Genomic DNA, 19,410 nt, shown 5'->3' on the forward strand with positions numbered 1-19,410 from the left:
CGGTTGAAAAAAAACGGTCGATCCCAGTACTCCCTTCTGCTGGTTTAGTTAGGCTCATATGCATAGGGATGGGGAGGGTGTCTCATGATAGGGAGTGCGTTTAATCTTCAGGATGCGGGTTAGCTGGGGAAAACAGATCGCTCATATTTATGGCAGGAAGGTCACCCCCCTTTTCCCAGCCGGAGATGTTTAATGTCCTTATTACCGGGCCTATCCGCACGCCATCTCAGTGTGAGATAACGATACCCTTCTGACCAATGGCCTGTCACTCCAATGTAGGCACGAAACCCCCCCCTACCCCCCCCCCCCAAAAAAAAAAAAAAATAGAAATAACAAAAGGGCGAATAAACAAAGCCCTCTCTCTCCGCTAAGCGAGCGTCTTTGGATCAATACATGGGCCAACGGGGTGCCAGATTAAATCAAGGTACTGAATGACCCACTAATAAGAAATGACATGCGGGTCTTGCACTGGGGGGGGTGGTCTTCAGGGACAGTAAGCTTTATAACGAGCCTTGGAAGCGGAAGACCGACCGCTGCTTTTTACAGATACAGGCCGAGTAACCCCCCTACTTCTAACTCGGGCCGACCTTTTTTTTTTTTTTTTTTTTTTTTTTGGTTTGGTCAGCAGGGGCGGAATTGAATAGTTTGCTGTTAAACTTCAGAGACACGTCCCGGACCGAACCCGGACCCACGGCTGCCTTCGGCCTCGTACGGATTAAGTCTAAAATGACAAAAACCTGGTCTCGACTTTTTCATGGAAGTGTGTGAAATTGAGCTCAGGCACAGGGGGGGGGGGGGGGGGGGCCTGACAATTTCTCCCACTCCCGTTATACAGATTTTTTTTGGGAGGAAACCGTGGGGGGGGGGGGGGGTGACATCGGCGCCGCTTCAAAGACTTAGAGATGAACACGATACTCATTTGTTTCTGTCAGTCAATGGCAGCCAGGAACGAGAACCCCCTTTTTTTTTTTTTTCTATTATTGCCGAACATCAAACGCAACAGTTGAGTTGTACACAATATCCCCCTTCTCCCACCCCCCCACCCCACATCTTCTGTCACAGACAGCAGCGAAAGTGCCTGTATTTGTACTTTTTTTTTTTTTTTTTTTTTTTTTTTCCTTTGGACGCCAGCTTTTAGGGGAGGACAGGATGGAAGGAGGTTTTTTTTTTTTTTGTTTTTTTTCTAACGCTGCGGCTTTAGGGATTTTCGTTCACTTCAAAAGGAGCCGTTAAGTTGCGAGCTGGGGAAAAAAAAAAAAAAAAAAGCTGTCAATGATATGACAGCGTATAATCCAAAAAAGGTACCGGTTTAAAGGCGGTGGGCGAGGCTAATTGTTCAAGCCCCGGGGGGGGGGGGGGGGGGGGAGAGAGGGGGCCACTCCCACGTGAGTCTCATCACGGCCGATAGTAGTTCATAGATTATGCGTGCATGGAGATGACAGGGATTTAACTCATGAAGAAGCATCCATTCATTACTATTTAGCAGCTTTGTAAGGGGTTTGCCGCTTTCATCCTGTTAAGCTGATAAGGCAGAACCCCCCCCCCAATCTCCCACCCTCTCCACCCCCCGAGTCCCCCGTCTCTTTCACACCCACCTATCCCGCCCGCCCACGCATAAAAAACCCCCCCAAAAAAACAAAAACAACCCAGAATAAACAAACCGACTTTGATATGTGTCGTACAGGCCGGCCCTGTCTATGTGGCAGTGCTGCTTAGTGTCAGGTTGGTTTTTTTTTTTGGGCTACATTAAAGAATCCCCTCCCTCCCTTCGCATTTTCGGCATCTGCAGCAGGCAAATCCGGGCCGGTGGGAGGTCACAAGCGAGAAAAAGTCAAAAAGTGGCCAGTGGTTTCGGGGAAGTGGCACCTGTCTGGGTCCTGTTGATTATACAGTGAAGTGCTGAATATATTGGCAAGGAGTCACAAAATTCCAACTCAAGTTTTGGAAATAGATCATGTTTCGTTTTGTAGCAACAGTAACACATCGAGTTGTTATTCTAGCTAAAGTTACTATAACTATATCTGAACTAAAGTGCTTAGAGTTACAACGAAATGGCATTTTGAGAGCATCTTCCTTGTTCTTATTAGGGTTGCAAAGGGGTGGAAAATTTCCGGTAAATTTCCGGAAAGTTTCCGGTAAATTTCCATGGGAAGTTAAGCTGGGGAATTTTGGAAATATTCCAAATTGGAAACTTTCCATGGGAATTATGGGAATTTATGGGAATTTATGGGAATTAACTGGGAATTGAGGGTAATTTAATGGAAAGGTATCATATCCAAGCATAAATATTTGTTTTGTTATAAGCAGACATCCATCCAAAATAATACAATTAAAACAGATTTATTTGTAAGTAGAACTTTATCAAGTGTTAAATATTTTATTGAACAATCAATTCTTTCATTGAAGAACAAAAACATGAATGTTGAGTTGCATGTAGGGGGCGTGGTCTCAATAGCCCTGCAGTAAGCAGTGTGCTATGTGTGCATGTGATTGAGGAATAGCATAGATATTCAACTGTACTTGCATGATATCTGGTTGTTTTAGTCAGGATTATGCTAAAATATATTTTCCCCAACTATATTTAAGTTCCCTATTAAGAGCATACCTTCAATTTAGTAAATTCCTGGTTTATTCCCGTTAATTCCCATAAATTCCCGTTAATTCCCATGGAAAGTTTCCAACTTTGAAAATTCCCGGAATTTTGCAACCCTAGTTCTTATTAATCTTTAACCTCTTCTTCCCTACTGCCCCCGCCACCGGCTCCATCATTACAAACGCAGGTCGCACGGCCAAGCTTTGTTCAAACCCACAGAACTTTATTTCAAATTCTAGTCAAGATAACAAGTTTTCCAAAATATGTCATGCTACATTCAGGGAAATGTGTATATAATGATGCACAAACATCTAGATTTTTTCCATTTGATGTAATGGTGCAGCCATTATAACATGGCATCTTGTATTTGAATATTTCATTGAATATAAGCAACTAGAGCTTCAAGAAAGTGTTGGAACGAGCAGATACAGAATATGGATGTGTCATTGTGTCATTGATTTTTTTTTTTTTCTAACTTTGAAGCTACTTAAGGGGAAATTTAAGGGTAAAGTCAGGGAACAAGGGGTTAACCTTAGTTGCATTTTTAGTGATCTCAGGTAATTTTTGCCCCACCGTCTGTCTTACTTATTGTCTCTTACTGTTCTTTCTTCATTGTGTTTTTATCGTTTTTCTAATTGTGTCGGTTGTGCTGCTGTCTGGTTCTGACTGCAACCAAATTTCCCCTCGCGGGACAATAAAGCCTCGACTCGTTTGAAACAGGATGTTGGGGCGGCACATAACGCAGGGAGGGATCATTCAGAAGTGTAAACTAAACCAATGGGATATCCTTTAGGGAGAGGAAGTCAGTTTTATGTGATGGGAACGATGGAGGGGCGGGACTGTTGAAAAATCTGTGATGGGATTTTTATGTCCGTAATCTCTAAAGATAATTTCCCATAAAGTAACCCCATTACTCCATGAAGCTAAATGTTGACGCTTTGGAGAAAGTTGTTTGTGTTGTATCATATATATTGAACTTTCTAATATTTAAGGGATGAAATCACGTTTTATTGTGGATTATCCCTTTAAAAGAGAAGAATTCACAGCTAGAATTATTCCAAAAACACGTTTAAGTAACTTGACTTGCAATGAATGGTCATGTGGAAGTTATAGGGTCATAATCTGTTTATGGCTGATCTATAATCTATAACCATATAGGTAACACTTTACAATAAGGGTCACTAAATTAAGGGTTAGTTAATGCTTAATAAGGGTTAGTTAATGCTTAATAAACATGAACTAACCCTTAATTAACAGTTAAATAATGTGTAATTTACTAATGGTGTTCATGTTAACTAAGGTGTTAATTTTCACATTATTTAATAATTTATAAAGATGACTGTTAAATAATGTATATATTAATACCTTATATGATTAAGTGAATGATTACCAGACACATTAGTTAACTGTTAATTAAGGGTTAGTTAATTCTTATTAAGCATTAACTAACCCTTAACTTAGTGACCCTTATTGTAAAGAGTTACCACAATCTAATAGGATGAAGGCATCAAGAAGCTGTATTTCCATTACAGACAGTGATTTCCATGTGTGTATAAAGCCATTGGAATACTATACTTCACACCTAGGGATTTTCCATTTCGGGAAGTCGTATTATCCAGGTTTTAACACTGCCGATAATTAAAGACCCCAACATCTCCCTGACAATCCCTTTGAGTTTCCCTTTTCAAACACAGACCCCAACCCCCCCCCCCCCCAACACACACACACTCCCTTCTCGCCCATCCTTTCTGGGTAGATGCCTATCAGAGAGAGAAAACCGAGGCCAAAAACAAGGTTATTAGCGCCACATCATCACACCGTGTCTCTCCACTCAAGGTTGTCACTTAATTTCTTGTGATCCATATTTAACGGATCGTCCTTCCCCCTTCCCTCGCATCACGCTAAGTATTCATGTCTTCCTCCGCTCCTCTCGGGCTTCGTTAAAAGGAGGTAGAGAAGAAGAGAGAGAGTGTGTTTGGGAGGGAGAGGAGAGGGGGCTAATAAGCATAGAGGGAACCAGGGAGTCATTAGGTAGATGCCATTATAGATGATTTGGATTGGGAAATGGGTGGCCTGCATTTGGGATGGATGTTACCTACAGTATATGCAGTGGTGGAAGAAGTACTGAGATCTTTACTTCAGTAAAAGTAGCAATACAACAATGTAAAGATACTCCATTACAAGTAAAAGTCCTGCATTCAAAATCTTACTTAAGTAAAAGTACATAAGTATTGGCAGCAAAATGTACTTAGAGTATCAAAGTAAACGTACTCATTATGCAAACTGTCCCCATTTAGAGAGTTATATTTTTCATAAATTATTGGAATATTAATACTGATTTATTGACATACATGTACATGTAATCAGCATTTTAAAGTTGTCAACGTGAAGCTAATCTTAACAATTTAGCTATACTTTGGGGTAGTCTAATCTATAACAATGCTATTTTATAGTTATTTTATACAGATGATCAAATGTTTTAAATATATATTGATCTGAAAAGTAACTAGTAACTATAGCTGTGAAATAAATGTAATGGAGTAAAAAGTACAATATTTCCCTCTAAAATGTAGTGGAGTATAAGTACAAAGTAGCATAATATGTAAATACTTAGTTACTTTCCGCCACTGCCTATATGCAACATTACACCCCCCCCCCCCCCCCCCCCCCCCCCCCCCCGACCTTGTCAGCTTGCGTCGGGCGAGGTCGTCCCCGCGGGGAAACTTTGCATTTTGCAGGCAAACGTATGTTCAGGCGCGGCGAGAGAAAAGGTCAACAGACGCAATTATTCATGAGGTTTACAACAGGGAACATCCTGTATCGTGTGGATCTGGATCACCCTGTGCCTCTCCCCTACATGTTTACCACCGTCCATCGCCATGCATCACTGTTAAAGGAATAGTTCAGCCAAAAGTGAAAATTCTGTCATCATCTACTCACCCTCGTGCCAGTTGAAACACAGGTGAAGTTTGTTAGTCCGTATCAAGGTTATTATAGTTTTTTTTGTTTTGACTTTTTGTTTTCAATTTCAGTTTAGTTTTGCTTAGTTTTTAAAGCGGGTTTGCTAGTTTAGTTTAGTTTTTATTTTTTGAAAATGCTTCGTTTTAGTTTAGTTTTCATTCGTTTCAGTGTTAGTTTTAGTCTTTTTTTGTAATATGGGGTATTCGTCAGGTGTGAGATTCAAAAATTCAAAACACTAGGCTTATATATGAAATAAATTGACAAAAACGAAAACTAAAGACATTTTCTCTATAATTTTAGTTTATTTTAGTTAGTTTTGTAAACACACAATACAGTTTCAGTAAGTTATCGTTTTTTTGCAAAGCCTCGTTTTTATTTTTATTTCAGTTAACGAAAATGTTTTTTCACACCTAGTTTTTGTTATGTTGTTTTTATTAACGATAATAACCTTTGTCCATATAACACACAGGGAGGCTGCAGCACAACTTGGTAGCAGCCTTCTCCAAAACAACTGAAGTCAATGGGGACCAGTTCTTTAGAGTTCCAAAACAAAAACAGCCAAACAATCACACTGTGAACAGAAAGACCTATACACCATTATTTGTTGCAAATCAATCAGCTGTAGTTCAGATTTGCACTAAATTATGGTGTAAATATACTGTAGGTCTTTTTGGAACTCTGAAGAACTGGTCCCCACTGACTTCAGTTGTTTTGGAGAAGGCTGCTATGGAGTTGTGCTGGCAGCCTCCCTGTGTGTTATATGGACAAACTTCACCTGTGTTTCAACTGGCATGAGGGAGTGAGGAGATGATGACAGAATGTTTCATTTTTGGGTGAACTATCCCTTTAATCCGCGCGCATGATTCGCCGCGACACGCGTCTGAAACCTCCTCGTTTCACCGACTCTTTGAGTTTCCGAAAAAAAGTCGCGTCTTCCTGCCTGTGTCTGACGCGGAGTTAAGGAATTATGCTAAGCAGAAGGCAATTACGGTGATAATAATTAGCGGAGAAATCAGTGTGTTTCCATTTTTAGACATGGTGAAGGGGCTGCTGATTGACGTCGCTTGGCTCACACTCGCAAACACACCGCCTCACACACACACACACACACACACAACCAAACACAAACTCAAGAGTCTAGTGGTACGGATGTAAGAGCGGCAGACCTTGCAGCGGATTAAATCCCTCTTGTTTGTGAATGATTGATGGGAAGCACAATTAAGCATAATTAACAGGGGCAGAAAACACCGCAGCAACAGATAGCTGGCAGTCTTGGATGCACCTCATTACACTTATGCGTCCCAGGCACTCCGGATCAGCTGAAATCGGTTTCGGTCCGGCCATGTGACCGCCGCGCCCGCGGGCCTAGTAGCGATTCATCACCGGGAGGGAAGCGTCGCAAACGGCCTCGAACCCGCCAGGAATACCGCCGTCTTTAAAGGAATAGTTCACCCAAAAATGAAAATTCTGTCATCATCTCCTCCCCCTCATGCCAGTTGAAACACAGGTGAAGTTTGTCCATATAACACACAGGGAGGCTGCCAGCAACAACTCCATAGCAGCCTTCTCCAAAACAACTGAAGTCAATGGGGACCAGTTCTTCAGAGTTCCAAAAAGACCTACAGTATATTTACTATGGTTTAAATGTGGTGTAAATATACTGTAGGTCTTTTTGGAACTCTAAAGAACAGGTCCCCATTGACTTCAGTTGTTTTGGAGAAGGCTGCTACCAAGTTGTGCTGGCAACCTCCCTGTGTGTTATGGGTGAGGGTGAGTAGGGTGAGTAGATGATGACAGGATTTTCATTTTTGGGGTGAACTATTCCTTTAATCCTAGAGCCTAGATGGAAAGCTTGCCAGAGAGAAAAGAAAGGCAAAAAAAAAACAGGCCTTTGATCAGTAGGCTTGTGTTCACAACAATACCTAACCTCAGACCCCAGCTTGTCTATACGACAGGCTTCCTGAGGGGGAGGCATGTGTGTGTGTGTATGTGAGCAGGTGTGTATATGCACACCATAAACAACCTTTCTCTAGCAGGTCAGTGCGGGTCATATAAACAAGCATAGATTTCCTTTAAAACCCCTGTATCGTTTGCATGTACGCAATTACCCTCCTTAGTGTGCATTTATCATCTTTGGCCCGGTTTGCACATCTTTCTATATATATTTAATTTTACTGAGACACGCATCGTGGTCGTTGAGGAAAAGCAATCGAGTGCAGATTCACAGAACTCCTTTTCACGTTTTTTGGCCGGAAAATTCCAGATCCCTTCACTTCATATTTTCAATTTGTATCTTCACATGCTAGTAGGCTAATTTAATTGTAAACATTACGACAGCCAAAACTTTGTTTATGCTCGACAAAAGGAAAAACAATTCTACAACAATAGCTATAACGTTAACATCAGTTAAACAGTCAACAATTTCAGAGTAAATGAATTCAATTTCATAATATTACATTCAGTTTCAAGTTTATTGGAATTCAGTTTCAAATTATGCTATTCAGATTCAGTTTTTCAATGCAATTATTCAAGTTAAACAATACAAATTCAAATGATGTGATTCAAATTAAGGTTTTTTTATGCAATTATTCAAGTTGAGCAATTCAAATTAAAATATAAATAATTCAATTTCAGCTTCTAGTGACACATATTTCTGCCCATACGTCTTCCCCAGTTTCAGTTAGGGTTCAAAAACATGTTATTGAATCTGAATCCAGTATCGAATCTGCTTATCAGATCCGAATCCTTTTGAATGCTTTATCAAATCTTTTTAGGTAATTTGATGAGAGGAAAAGACAATTTTTTTGGTAAAAAATAGGTATTGTTTTTATAGCTTTCAGCAATGTTAAGTAACACAACAAAGTTATAAATAACCTTCTAGTTAAGAATTAAAACTGTAAAGAATATGTATTGTTTTTTTTCACTTACTGCAGCAACAAAAATATTCTTGTAGCAGTGTTGTAATTGCAATTAAGTCATAAAACAACAAAATTATAAATGAGTTATTGAATCTGAATCCAGTATCGAATTTGCCTATCAAATCCCAATCCTTTTGAATCCCTTATCAAATCTTTTTAGGTAGTTTGATGGGAAGAAAAGACAATTTTTTTGTTAAAAAATAGGTATTGTTTTTATAGCTTTCAGCAATATTAGTTAACACAACAAAGTTATAAATAACCTTCTATTTAAGATCGAAAACTGTAAAGTAAAGAATCTGTATTGGGGTTTTTTCACTTACTGCAGCAGCAAAATATTCTTGTAGCAATGTTGTAATTGCAATTAAGTCATAAAACAACAAAATTATAAATAAGTTTTACTGAAGTGCAGCCACACTTTCTGCCATGTTCAGTCCAGTCCAGTAAAGATTTAGTCAGTCAGTCCAGTAAAGAGTCCAGAGATTTGTTGGACTCGGTACTTAACGGATCCGGGTATTTTTACCAACTTGGAACCGGTTCCGACTAACGGAACCCAACCCTAGTTTCAGTGGCGTTTTTTTTGCCCCTTCGCAGTGGGACCTCTGTGGTCCTGAGTGACAGCTCAGCCATAATCCTCAAAGCCTGGCCGGCTGCTACATTGATTCTCGCTCCCCACTTTCTTCACCGCAAATAAATAGTTTAATGAACAGATTAGGCCGTGGCTTATCATCGACAGCGCGGGTCTTAAAGAGCTGATTGGCCTAATTGCCCCACCTTGTTTCCAAAGTGAAGGCAATAATCTAGGAGTCCAGGCTCAACAAGGGGGAGATGTTTAATCTGTCATAAACTTTGCCCCGATGTAGAATCAGTCTAGGTCTCAAGACATTTTAAGGGTCTTAGTCTCATTTTGAAATTGACATCATTATTACTCTTCTTCTTAGTCTTGACTCTGTCTCTGAAGTGACAATTTGGCAATTAAATAATCATTAGCAGCAGCAATAAAGTTAGCAGTAAAGTGTTTGATACAGTACGGCTTAATTCTATGATTGCTGTCTATCATTTAGCAATCCAATTGTATTTACTAAAATGCCTAAGTAATGTTTGTTTTATGTGTTGAAATATTAGCAGAGAAACGTGATGTAAATTTTGAACCCTCGTTATAATGGCAGAGCAACACAATTCCAGTCCTGGTCTTGAGTTGGACTCAACTAAACCAGCTGTAACAGTGTGTGAGTAACATTAGCAAAGAAATCAACTTCAGCTAGTTTAAGTTCAAGTTTATTGTCACATACATTTAAAAAGTACAATGTACATTCAAATGCAATGAAAAGCATCTACCCTGGCTCTATCTCAGCCCTTAAAAACTATATATAAGAATAAATAAAAAAAACCAAAAACAATAAATAAGAGATCCGACAAATAAAGCTACCGTTAGCTCACTTACCATCCCCTATGTGGGGTGGAAGTAACAACAACTATATGATAAAAATAGATGAAAATGCATGTGAACTGAAAAACTGAGTGATGAAAACGCATGTGAATTGAAAAATTGAGTGATAACTTGTCAAGTGATTTGATAAATCCAAACACAATTTGATTAAAATGGAGGTGATTCAATGAAAACAGAGACGTTTCATCATTTATCACCACTATCTATCAATCATCATTAATCCCATAAACAACAAAATTGTCATTTATCATGTAAGGTAAGCAACCTCTGGTGCCTAGAACAGTGGAAGTATCAAAAATGTAGTGATAAATGCAGAGGTGATGAAAAGGTATGTTAATTGAAAAACAGCATAATGAAATCGCAATTGAATTGAGTCATAAATTGCTAAATGCTTTCAAAGGCAATTTGATTAAGTGTTTTTTGATTGACATCTAGCTATGAGAGCGAGATAACAAATTATTTGTGTTGAACACTAAATCGGTGGCAGAAGTAACAAAAATTGCTCGCAACAAATATAATATATATAAACAACCTTAATAGCAATTTGATATTTAATCAAATTGCATTTGAATTCATCAAGTCACTTGAAATTCAACACTCCCTTTTTGGTAACACTTTACAATAAGGGTCACTAAGTTAAGGGTTAGTTAATAGTCATCTTTATGAACTATTAAATAATGTATAAATTGAAACCTTAGTTAACATGAACACCATTAGTAAATGATTACCAGACACATTAGTTAACTGTTAATTAAGGGTTAGTTAATGCGTATTAAGCATTAACTAACCCTTAACTTAGTGACCCTTATTGTAAAGTGTTACCCTTTTTTTTTTTTTTTTTTACTGTTTTTCTATTCAGATTCATATTCATCACCTTTAAATCTATCAGTTGATTTTGTTCCACCCTAGGGTTGACCTGAAATTATAAATGGCAATTTTGTTGTTTATGTGATAAATGATGAATGATAGAAAGATGATGAAAATGGCTCTGTTTTTATCATATCACCTCTATTTTTGATCAAATATTTGCGTTTGGATTTATCACATCATTTCACAATTTATCACCAAATTTTTCACCTAATCTATTTTAATCATTAAATTTTTGTTACTTAATCCCCCATACTCATACACTGATGCACTTCACAGATCCCACTGTTAGCTGATGTTAGCTAAAGTTAATTTAGATTTGAAGGGTGAACATTACAAATTTCTATGTTTAACCATTTACCACATAGGTGTTTCTAGGCAGGAAGAGAAGCAAAATGAGTTATTTAGCAGTTAATAAACATTAATTCATGTCTACTAATATTATGAAACCATTAGTAAAGAAAGATACAAAAGATGATAATGCTTTGTTTCCACATTATTGACATCAATGGAGCAATTAGGCATTTTAGCAGCAGAGCCCAATAAGCAGCATTAACCAGGGGGTGAACAAAATTTGGTAATGCAGATACATTAGTTCATGATTTCCTAACTTCCGTTTGAATTAAATGAAATACGTACATATTTTCAATGAAGCATTAATAAATTGCCTAGTTTACATGAGTCCAGTTTTAGGCATGCTTTGTTAATATGTTAATGAATGGCTTAGTAACAAAGAGGTTATGTCTTACAAAGGGAGAACTGCGAGAACACCATTTACAACTGCATTAGTTAATAGCTTAATAAACATGAATACATTTAATGTTAGTTCAACATTAATTCATGCATTCACTAACATTAGTTATTATAAAGTGTTAGGATAAGAGATGATCAATATTCTCACTTCAGAAAAAAGCCTAACGAGCCAAACTACACAAGTTTTATTGGTAACACTTTACAATAAGGGTCACTAAGTTAAGGGTTAGTTAATGCTTAATAAGCATTAACTAACCCTGTAATTTACTAATGGTGTTCATGTTAACTAAGGTGTTAATTTATACATTATTTAATAGTTTATAAAGATGACTATTAAAAAATAATATATAAATTATTACCTTAGGTAACATGAACACCATTAGTAAATGATTACCAGACACATTAGTTAACTGTTAATTAAGGGTTAGTTAATGCTTATTAAGCATTAACTAACCCTTAATTAATGTACCCTTATTGTAAAGTGTTACCATTTTGTCCATAAGAATGCATTCTTATTAAACTTGTCTGGCTGACTAAAGCTTTAACTCTTTTTCAACGCTAAATCCTAAGTTATTAACACACCAGCATTGATATTCATTCCATAAACCAGTCAGTAGGGGCCTGAGCGATATCTCCCTCCATCGTGTTCTCCAGTTAACAGGGAGGTGTGTACTCTGTGAGGTCAGTCAGTCGCAGCCACTATCATCCCGACCCCCTCAGGTGTCTGCGCTGACTCACTGACTCGCCGAGTTCTTGCTGCGTTCATGTTTACTGATTAGATTAAGTTCAGGACGAGCGCCGGGGGGGGGGCCCCCGGGGCCGGGAAAACGTGACCGAAACGAGGTCATGCAGCCGCTCCGGCCCCCGCGCGCTGACAGCTCCGCCGGGTCCGCCGGCTCCTCGGCCGTCGCTTTACAAGGTCAGGTGTGGAACATTTGCCCGGACAAATGTTGCAATTAGGAAATGCTGAGTGGAAGTTAAATATTTCACATGATCAAGGGCTGTAGTGGAGGGTAAACCCACTTAACCCCGCCTTTATATTTGCTGAATAGAGTTTCCCGCCTTTTTAAAGTGACACTAAGCAAGTGGAGACATCAATTTCTAGTATACGTCATAGTAAGTAGCATCAAACAGTCTTTTAAAGGAAAAAGCATACAGTATAGTGTAGGGCTGGGCCATAATTCAATATTATCGTTTATCGTCTTTCAGTGGAATCATATTGTGATGATATGAAGATATTTTGATATCGTGACACACATTTCTGCTGTCTGAATTGATGATGACAAGCAAATTTTACATAAAAACTCTCATAAAATGAGGTATGGTAGGAATATTATTTGAAAATTTCAGTTTTGTTCGACATCACACCTAACATTACCATTCGGTTCAATGAGATGAGCATTCATTTGATTATTTAACGTGATTTTGCATACATGAACCATATTGTGATATACAGCACTGTGCAGAAGTCTTAGGAATATGTCAAAGATATCCATAAAGCAAAGATACTTTCAAAACTAATGAAATGAAAAGTTTCTGAATATAAAAAAATTACAATAAACAGCAGTCTACTGACACACTAATGCAGAAAACAAATACACATCTAAGACTTCTAAGAAATTTATATAAAAAATCTAGGGTGCCTAAGATTTTGCACAGTACTGTATATTGATATCGAGAAAAATCCTTATGATTATCATGATAATGATTTCAACCATATCGCCCAGTCCTAGTATAGTGAACATTTTCTGAAAATATACATGATTTTTTGGTTCTGTTGGTAGTTGCTTGCCTCATGATGATCACCAACTGGAGGTCATCGGGATAAACAGTGACCTTTTTTATTTACCATTACATCACTGCGCATGATATAAAGCACTGACTCACTCCAACAGATGGAGATTAATGCTTTGAGTTTCCCTCGACTCTGTGGGAAATGAACTCTGTTGGGTAGTGTGAAAGTTTTGCTTGCGTCGCCGGCGACCGGGGACCGGGACCGAAGGGGGAAAAAAATGAGGGAGATTGAAGCCCCTTTGAAAGGCTGGATGCTGAGTTGTGGCCCATTAATATTCATGGAATCTCGAAATAAATAAATAAACTTTGGACAGCCTAAGCCTTTAAAAAAAAAAAAAAAAAAAAAAACTGGCAATCATCCTCACACCCAGACGGCAGGGCTTGTGATCAGTGCAGAGGGGGAAGGATTTGAGTGGCGCGCAGTTGAGTCCTTTACCCACTCCCCCCCCCCCCCCCCCCCACCACCACCACCACCACCACAACCACCACAAGTGTGTCATCTGAAAACAGCCCGTGGGCTCCTGGAGGTCCTCACACTGCTGCTGTCCCCTCCCCGGACGTGGATGATGATGAGATGAGGGGGGAGGTGGAGGTGGAGATCCTGACCTATCGCAAGAGAGACCCGAGGTTTCGGTTGCCGCTAGCAACCGCGTCCCTCTTAAGACAGCCGGCGTGGATTAGGGAACTTGCTCTTCTGCAGCCGTAGCTTTCCAAGTTCATTTAGCGCTCCAATGGGGGGGGGGGGGGGGGGGGCGGGATACTTAATGGTTGTCTACTTAATAGCCCTGTCGGGATTAATGCGCAGGCAGAGGCAAAATGACGGTTTGGAGAATTGAAGAAACTTCTCAAGCATGCTCTGTCTTTGTGCAACTGAAGAGAAAAAAAAAAAAACATTTCAGAGTTTCAGTGTTTTATGAAAATGTGATAACTGGATTCTTAATAAGAAATAGGAATAGGGTCAGATTTTTTTTACTTGAGTGAAGCTGAATTATGCAGTCATAAGTCTTTATTTATCAGTGTTAAAGCAATAGTCCCCAGAGACCCCACAGTTACGATTGTTTGGCTACGAAACACTTGGACTATGCCGCACAAGACGTTTGGACAAATCTGATGGACGTTTTATACTTTTTTTTTGGAGCTGTAAAAAGATGGCCCCGATAACTTCAGTAGTATGGGAGAAGGCTGAGATGGAGATGTGTTTGGTGGTCCTACGAACTTAAAGTCCCCATGAAAAGAACTCCCATTATTCCATTTTACTTCCTGGAAAACAGGAGCTAAATATAAATTCCAACCAATTAAAAACCATTGCAGATTTCTGAGCCGCCCCGCCTCTCCGCCCCTCCCATCAAATCAAACTGCCTTTCTCTCCCTGACTGATATGCCATTGGTTTAGACCAGTGATTCTCAACCTTTTTCATATGAAGGACCCCAAATGTAGTAGACATTAGGGCCATGGACCCATTTGAAGATTAGATATGATTTTGTCCAGAATTCCATGACTATCTGTATTGTAGGTAGAGAGATAACAGAGAAACTATGATCAAAACAGTCATTCTTCTTCATTCTCTAATTGTGTTCACTTCTTGTAAATGAAATAATGGTGAAATTGAACAATTTATCAACTTGCTGGGGACTCCCTGGAACCCCCTCAAGGACCCCTGGTGGTCCCCGGACCCCACGTTGAGAACCACCGGTTTAGACTTTGGAATGATCCCTCCCTGTGTTATGTCCCGCCCCGACATCGGTTTTCCAGTTTTGGGGTGAAAGATTCCTTTAATATCGGTGCTTTACCTTAAATGACCCCCTAATTCAGTCCACATTAGGGCCACGGGACCCCCATTTGATGAGATTTTGTCTCTCGGACCCAGAATATTTTTTATTGTCAGATATGATTTTGTCCAGAATTCCATGCACTGTAGGTAGAGAGATAACAGTGAAACTAGGATCAAAACAGTCATTCTAAAATGACAAAATAATGAAGTTTAACAATTGGGGGACCCCCCCTGGAATGCCCTCAAGGCCCCCCCCCCCCGCCCTGGAGAACCACCGCTTTAAAGAACACTTCAAACATCGTGAAGCTTGAGGCGGGATAGTTGGCATTCTTGTGCCGGAGGCGTGAACAAGAACTACGTTTGATACTGCAGACCAGGATCGCTTCCCGGGGAGCCTCCGCAAAGCAGAGAATCGATACCTGACCTTTCCGTTACCGTCCGTCAAGTCCATCAACGCAGACCGCTATGGATTTTCCCGCTCGCCGCGTCAGAACCACAATTTATGAAACGGAAGCCTTTGACGTTATCGGTTAAGTGACAAGGAGTGACACGTTTCAAGGAATTATTTGCGAATATTCAATTGTTCTTTTTTCTTCGGAAAGTAACATCCAAGGGCGGGATCCAATCGGAGCGAAGAATGTGCTGAAAAATGAAGCTGAAATGATAATAATAAGTAATTGTGTTGAGATTCTGAATTGGCAAACAAAAAATGTCATTTCATAGAATCCTCCTGCTATCTTTGGCGGTGCATTTAGAATATAATGTTTTGCTAATCCACTCTTTGCTGCTCTATATTTGTCCATGTAGATAATCCTTTTTTTTTTTTCTTTTTTTTTTTTTTTTTTCCCCGCGCGTGAGCTCTTTTCCTCAGCTGCTGAAAATAGCACATGCATCCCCTTCTCCCCACTTCCATTCAAAATGGATGGCGGAAGAATTGTGCCACATCTCTCACACACACACACACACACACACACACACACACACACACACATAGTGGAGTGTGTGAGTCACGGTAGCCCCTGGATCCAATCTGGCAGAGCTTTGGGTTAGAGGATTTGTCTGCAAAAGCCACCCTTTCTCTGTGATAACCTCGCCCGCTCAGAGAAAATTCTCTCTCTCTCTTTTTTTTTTTTTTTTTTTTTTTTTTTTAGATCAGTCGATTGAGAGGAGCGGAGCCTGACTTCCATGGAGCTGTAGCTCTCTGAAAGTCTATTTGTTTTACTGTCTCTGTATTCATAAACCAACCATATTTCGGTACCGTAAAGCGGTGGTTCTCAACGTGGGGTCCGGGGACCACCAGGGGGTCCCTGAGGGGGTTCCAGGGGGTCCAAGGCAAATTGATGAATTGTTAAACTTCATTTACAAGAAGTTAAGACAATTAGAGAATATAGAAGAATGACTGTTTTGATCATAATTTCACTGTTATCTCTCTACCTGCAATACAGATAGTCATGGAATTCTGGACAAAATCATATCTGACAATAAAGATATTCTCAGATTTGGGTCCGAGAGACAAAATCTCATCAAATGGGGGTCCGTGGACTAAATTAGGGGTCCTTGATATGAAAAAGGTTGAGAACCACTGCCATAAAGACACATCAGTAATCTATGTTCACATTTGCCTGAATAATATACCGTTCACTCACTGGGGGGTTTTGCATATAACCATTTATTTATGCATATGTGCCGGCCAGCCAACGAGGGGGACGGGGCGGATTAGTTTCAGAGCATGGGATTTCTATTTGGAATGTTAATGAAATGAGAGGGAAGGCATTTTCAGATGATTTGGAATGTAATGAGAGCGAATCAATGAGGCATATCCGCCATTTGCCTTCAGGGACAGAGGTTTCACTCCAGCCAGACAGGCTATAGATTGAAATCTCGGGGGGGAGGGGTAGATTTTGGCAGGAATTAAGTCGGAGGGGGTGGTGGGGGGGGGTGGAGACTCGGTCAAAACACAGCCTAACCTCGCTCCTTTTTAGGGTTTTAATGATGAGTGCTTTGTTTTCGCGAACTCACGCCGGCACGTGCGGGGAGGGGGGTGGGGGGTGGGGGGGGTCACGTCGGTTTCAGCCTGGACACACCGGGGGTCAGCGTGGACGTTAGCTGCCCCGCCGGCCCTCGCAGGCAGACAGGAGGGCTGAGAGGCAGACAGATGTGTGTCTGGAGGATGGATTGGGCTCTAAATCAGACTGATTTAGGATTTAGGATGCTGTGTGTGTGTGTGTGTGTGTGTGTGTGTACACTGCAAAAAAAATCCCTCCATCTTAACTAAGTCGTTTAGTCCAGTGATTCTCAACCTTTTTCATATCAAGGACCGCTAATTTAGTGCACATTAGAGCCACGGACCCCAATCTGAGAATATTTTTTATTGTTAGATATGATTTTGTCCAGAATTCCATCGCTATCTGTATTGTAGGTAGAGAGATAACAGTGAAACTATGACCAAAATAGTCATTCTTCTACATCCTCTGATTGTGTTATTGTAAATGAAACAATGGTGAAGTATAATTTTTCATCCATTTGCTGGGGACCCCCTGGAACCCCCTCAAGGACCCCTGGTGGTCCCCGGACCCCACGTTGAGAACCACTGATTTAGTCTATTATTGAGTCCGAAAATCGTTATTTTCTTAAAACAAGTGAAGAAATCCGCCAATGGTGTTAGATAATTTCACTTGTTTGCAATGCAAATCAAGTCAAATCAAAATTATTTTGTAGAATCAAGTGTCATTTTTTTTTTATAATAGTGCAGTGATCTGCCTTTTTCTGACTTTTCACTCACATTTCTAGAAAATTCACAAAACAAGTGAAACTGCATTGGAAACAAGTAGAGTGATCTCACCCCACTGGCGGAATTGTTCTCTTGTTTTAAGAAAAATAAGATTTGAAGGCTGAATATGAGAATAAATGACTTGTTGGGTGTTTTTTGCAGTGTATGTGTGTGTGTGTGTGTGTGTGTGTGTGTGTGTGTGTTGTTGTTGACTGGGGGTGATGGCAGTCTAGCATTTAGCGAACATAACACGCCGCTCCCATTGTGAACGTGTGGAACCGTGTGAATGTGAAGCCGGGTGTTACTCAGTCGACTGGCAGGGTAAATAAAGGTTCAAAAACACATACTATACAGTGGAAGTGCTTCTAACTAGCAGTAGTAGTAGTATAGGCGGGTTTGGAGCGGAGCCAGGCTTGGCTCACGTTGCTTTTCCTCTCAAGACAGTATGAGTAGATATATAAACAGCACAGCTTCTGCCAAGCGGTGTGCACTGTGCAGCACCGTGGAGTCCTGCTCCAAATACCCAAACTTTGCCTCTGTGTGACTCAGAAATAGAGGACGGCGTGTACACTAACGTTCACACAGTGTGGTATCAGTCGAACATTATGTAACCCTGGTCGTCTAGTTTACGCCGATCCCTCCGATCGCCCGGTAAGTAAAACGTGACATTTCCTCCAAAAGAGCTAATGTCGGGCTTCATCTGTGATGCAAAATACCAAAAAAGGACAAATCCCTGCTGCAATATGGATGCATCCCGATGTGAGTCATGTTCACTAAAAGCCCGTGTAGTCAGCATTTGTACTGCCTCAGTGTGATAAACACAGTAATCCAAATTCATTAGCAGCCCCGGCTAATTATCAAATGTAAACAGGCGGAGAGATTCAGAAGCTGACAGATACTCTATGTGTGTAATTTGTACGGCAGCAGCTGCTGATAGCGTAAGGTGTAGTGTGAGAGGTGGTGTAAATTAGTTAAATTAGTAATGCGCAAGCTGGTTAGCTCTATATTTATTTGTACCTGAAAGCTTTTAGTTTTAAATCGATTTTTTCCCATGGAGATATTTGCACATCCATCTATGTCCGATGCAGGTTGCCTTGGAAAGTATCACTTCAGTCTTGAGGAAAGAAGATCCCGCACACTGCTGTTGCTCAGCATCACAATTTATTGATCATACCAACGTTTCGGTCCCTCTGCAGGGGCGTGTCTAGGGGGTGGCCAGGGGTGGAAAATCTGATTGGCCACCCCAGGTGCCACCCCAAAATCCTGAGTTATGACTGGCTGATGGCCATGTTAGAGGCGGGACCATCAAGGCAGTTAATTTCTTTTTCCAAAACTACGCTCCTTGAGTTCCAAGAAACACGCCAAGGGGAGCAAAGAGAAAACCAAATTAGGGATCAATGTGAAAAGCACGCACCTGAAGATAAAGACCAAGAAGTAATGTTAGTAGCATACATTTTTTTACATGCATACAGTTGACAGTGATGCCGGATATTTCTGGTTGTTTTCAACCTGGGCCTTGTATGGAAGTGAAAAAT

The sequence above is a fragment of the Centroberyx affinis genome, unplaced genomic scaffold (assembly GCF_046629955.1).
Source record: "Centroberyx affinis isolate AG114_WGS23_722 - 3 ecotype Tasmania unplaced genomic scaffold, CSIRO-AGI_Caff_v1 ptg005947l_1, whole genome shotgun sequence".
Lineage (NCBI taxonomy): Eukaryota > Metazoa > Chordata > Actinopteri > Beryciformes > Berycidae > Centroberyx > Centroberyx affinis.